Source organism: Euprymna scolopes, chromosome 9 (genome assembly GCF_053919585.1).
Source record: "Euprymna scolopes isolate OS-2025 chromosome 9, ASM5391958v1, whole genome shotgun sequence".
Taxonomy (NCBI): domain Eukaryota; kingdom Metazoa; phylum Mollusca; class Cephalopoda; order Sepiida; family Sepiolidae; genus Euprymna; species Euprymna scolopes.
Window position 1 is genome coordinate 9376311 of NC_136490.1, and position 5066 is coordinate 9381376.

A 5066-nucleotide genomic window follows, 5' to 3' on the forward strand; every position below is an offset into this window, starting at 1 on the left:
ACGTGGATATACCTGCGACTGGGAACCTCTTGCCAATTCCATATTTCCATAGATGTTCCTCCTTTTGAGAAAGTCAGCTAAACCCGCATGGGGTGAATGTCTTTTTAATTATTAGTCTGTCATAGATATTTAACATTTAATTTAAATTATTTCCGATGAACGGTTGAATATTTGTTTGTGTGTGTGTGTGTGTGTGTGTGAGGGGTGTGTGTGTGTGTAGAATAGATGTTTTTTTTTTCTAAGAAGTTCACATAAAAAAATCTGATTCATACATATACTCGTGTTTAGTTTGATATGAATATTTTGCGACAAATCAACGCCTTTGTTGTTATGTAATGGCAAAACACAAGACATTTTAATGGAGTCATTGTATACAACATAAATTATGCATTCATAGCTTTTGTACGTTGACGCCACGGTGTTGACATTGTTGCCAGCAAGCCGTTCCGGCAAATACGTACAGGTTTATACTGTGACCAGTCAGCATCCGTGAGGAATGGCGTTAAAAGTATGAGCCAATGATCGGTACGATCGATTAACAGAAAATCATCTTTCTACAGAAATATATATATATATATATATATGTGTGTGTGTGTGTGTGTGTGAGTGTATTTTAAATATATATATATACATATATATATGTATTTATTTGTATATATGTATATCTGTTTGTATATGTGTGTATATATATATATATATACCTATACATACACACGCATATATATACATATATATTAAGTACATTCATATATATGCTTATATATGTGTGTTATATGTATGTGATTATATATATATATGCTCATATATATGATTATATATATGTTTATATATATGTTTATACCTATAGATATGTTTACCTATATGTATATGTGTTTATATATATATATATTTATTGTATATATATATGCATATATATGTGTGTGTGAGGTTGTGTGTATACATATGTATATAGATATATGTATGTATGTATATATACATAAGCAGAAACAACACGAACTAATTTTACTAATGTAGTAAATCTATCGATGAGTTATGATCTCATAATACGTATACTTTCCCACACTTAGTCTAATTATCTTGAAACCTTCACCTTACATTGATTAGCATTTCTGGAAAATAACTGCACTCTTACCTACATTTCAATATCGTTCGCAATTAAAAAAGCGTATTAAATTTAAACGTGGCTAAACGTGTTGAATGCCTTTCCAAGATTAAAACTAAATCGGTATTCGTATTTAACTTTAACTTCGACAACAAAGGAAATTTACGCTCTAGTTATTGTTAATATCCACACTATTGTTTAACGAGAAGTAATGTATAAAGCTAAGTGGAAATCGTTATTCTCCTACTACTGAGTTCCATTCATGAGTGGGAATCATACACGCAGATAAATAGACACATTTAGAGTAATGGAAAGGAAGAATTTAAGAATATTCTTTCCCACCTAACTTTTACACACACACGCACACACACACACACACACACACACACACATATATATATATAATGTGTAAGCAAAATCAAGACATTCAAAAAAGGTGTTGATGGCAACAAAAAGTGTATTTCGTTTCACGTTACAATTGTTTCAATGTCTAGTCGACAATTTCAAACATTATATCGTTTGAAAATATCAAAAACCAGCATTTCTGCAGACTTTATGAATAAAAACACTCTTGGCAATAGAACATTGTTTGAAGAGAAAGAAAAAAAGAAAAACATTTACTCTTGAGGTAACCGCCGTGGAAAGGCTTTCCACGGAGTTTACCTCAAGGGTAAATATTTCTCATATGTTTCTTTTTCCGTTAAGGCTATTTTCCTTTCCTTTTCTTTATCTTCAAACAATGTTCTATTATCAAGAGTGTTTTTATTCATAAAGTCTGAAGAAATGTTGTTTTTTTAAATTTTCAAACGATATAATGTTTGAATTGTCGACTAGACATTGAAACAATTGTAACGTGAAACGAAATACACTTTTTGTTGCCATCAACACCTTTTTTGAATGTCTTGATTTTCCTTCCACAGTATATAAATGCTCAGTTATGAAATATGATAATTTTGTAGCTTACTCGTTAAGTCAAATTATTTTGGCTTAAAACTTATTGGTATATGAAAATTTACTGGATTACACGAACTAAGTATATTACATAAAAGTCTCTCTCTCTCTCTCTCTCTCTCTCTCTATATATATATATATATATATATATATATATATATATATATATATATATATACAGAGTGACCCCAGAAAACGAGTCCTAACTCTAATTAGGCACCGTTTTTTTAGTTTTGTCCGAGTGAAATGAAACTTTGGTCATAACTAGTTTATTATATTCAAAACATCACATCCAAACACTAAGGTCTTTGGTTATTTTTCCCCTGTTCTACAGCGTATGTTCTAGATGGCCTCCATTTAGCTCCGTGCATTTCTTGAGGCGCAGCACGAAGTTGTCCCTGACGTTCTTACAGACCGAATTGGTAATGGCTCTCATCTCCTCCCTGATTGCTTCCTTGAGTTCCCTGATGGTTCTGGGTTTCCCTGCGTAGACTTAGTCCTTAAGATAGTCCTAAAGAAAAAAAATCTGGGCGGGGGGAGGTCCGGGTTATGGAGTGCGCACTCAAAATCAGTCTTGAGACTGATCACTCGGCCTTCGAAGTTCTCTTTCAGCCAATTTCGGGACAGGTTTGAGGTGTGAGAACTTGCTTCGTCCTGCTGGAACCAGAACTTGCTCATGAGCGACGGGTAGATGGTCTGAAGCTCAATCTTGAAGGTTTTGAGGACCTCTATATACCGCTACTTGGTGACTGTCACTGCTGCGTCAGATTCTTCGATGAAGATTTGTCAGATGATTCCTCTGGCCGAGATTGTAGCCCACACCGTGCACTTAGGAGAGTACAGGGGCTTGGTGGCTACTTCATTGGGTCTGGAGGACCCCCAGAAGACATTTGTCTTGGAGTTCGGCTTTCCAGCAAGATGGAAGTGGGCTTCATCTGAGGTCCAAAGGAGGTTTAGGAAACTTGATGTCTCCTCGATCTTCTCGAGCATCTTGACTGCCATAGCCCTCCTCTGCTTCTTGTCTGAGGCTGTAAGGTAAGCCCTGATATCGTTCACCAGCACTCTCCTGCAAGTCTCACGGGACATACCGAGGGACTAACTTCTCTTACGCACTGCTGGAGGGACTCTCTCACTCTTTCGACCAGCTCGGCTGTTCGCTTCTTGGGACGTTCCGAGTGGCTTGGACGGTTCTCTCTAGCAGCGTTGAGGTTCTCCAGGGTCGCATACTTCTCGAAGTGGTCCACCCAGTTCTGAATTCTGCTTTTGGTTGTAGCCTTTACACATTCGAACTGACGCATGAAACTGTCCTGGGTTTTCTTAAACGAGCCTGTCTTGTAGTAAAATTTAACACAGTGTATTCTTTGTCCCAGCACCCGCTGGAGTATTGGTATACTCACCGTCGTTGATTCTGCCATGTCCTGTAACATATGGGCAATCGGTGAATAATTAATGGAGATATCACATAAAGTGTACATGGGCCCCTTTTGAGGGATGTCACCCTGTGTATATATATATATATATATATATATATATATATATATATATATATATATATATGAAATATTTTTTCGAAAAAATTTAAGACAACAAAATATAAAATGAGAACATCATATTTTGAATTTTCTTATGCGTTACAATTGATTCATGACCATTTCGACAATTTTAAATATTATATCATTTAAAAATATTCGAAAATAGCTACTTTTCAGACGGCAAAAAATATCTATTTTAAGAGATCAAGCAGTTGAACCTACCTCTACACCAACTTTTATATTTTGTTTTTGTTCTTGATTTTTTCGATAGCCTTCGAAATTAGTAATCGCCCTATTTTCGTATTTTCCTTTTTTCAGCCAATCTGATGAATCGTTGACCATGAAACACGTGTCAAGGTATAATTATATCTAAAACAAAAAAAAACACATGCCGCTTCCCATTTGGAGGTAAAAAATTGGTCAAAAGTAAAATTATTCCCAACTAGCATTTAGGTAAATAATCATTTGGTATAAATAAATTACTTCATTCAAAAAGTATCGCAGGAAAAAACAAATAACAACATATACTTTCTAAATAACACTTCATCCAATTGCCTATTTTAATATTAATTTGTTTTTTTTGTTTTTTTAATAATTATTTTTCCCTAATTTATTTAATTATTCATTCCATAAATACTAAGCTACACCTTCAAATTATAGTTTCTATGTAGATGTTCCACTATTTCTTCCTCAATCTACCATAGTTTCGTATAAACTTCATTTACATGTTACGATTTACTTATTAAGTTTTGCTTAACATATTATTTCTGTAATTTTAAGGATTATGTTAATAGTATTAATTAAGATTTATCTTCATTCCATACTAGTCATGTCAATAACTTAACTATTAAATTTATCTTTACAAATCTCATCATTATCTTAGCATCATGTTTTAATTTTTCATACTTCCTCTCAATTATCATTCATAATATCTTTACGTTCCAAGGGAGATAAATCTATTTTGTCAGTATTTATCAATTTATCGAAATTGTATGCATTTACATTTTAATATTTTAATTTTAGTATTAATTAATCATCTATTTATAATTATCTTCTTTAATATTAATTTGATTTTGGGGGGGTTGTTATTTTTCCCTAATTTATTTTTAATTAGTTTTCTTCAACTTTATATTTTGATTAAATTTATTTTAATCGATCTTAATTTCTTGATCTCCATATCTTGCAGTTACTTAAAGATAGATTTTTTTTCACTCTAGTGGTATTGAAATTACAGGGGTGTTATTTTATTACCAATAATGATTATTAAATTTAAATTTACTTTTATTTCTCCTATTTAAGTTATAATTAAATTAGTTTCTATATGTTAGGTTGAGGATCTAACAATTTATTTATTGCATCATCTTTAAATCTAAGTATTACATTTACGTTCCACACTTAGATTTCACTCTCAAACTAATCTGTAAATCTTTCATTTCTTAAACTTATCTAATCAGAGTTTAGGCGTAATAATAGGGATTTAT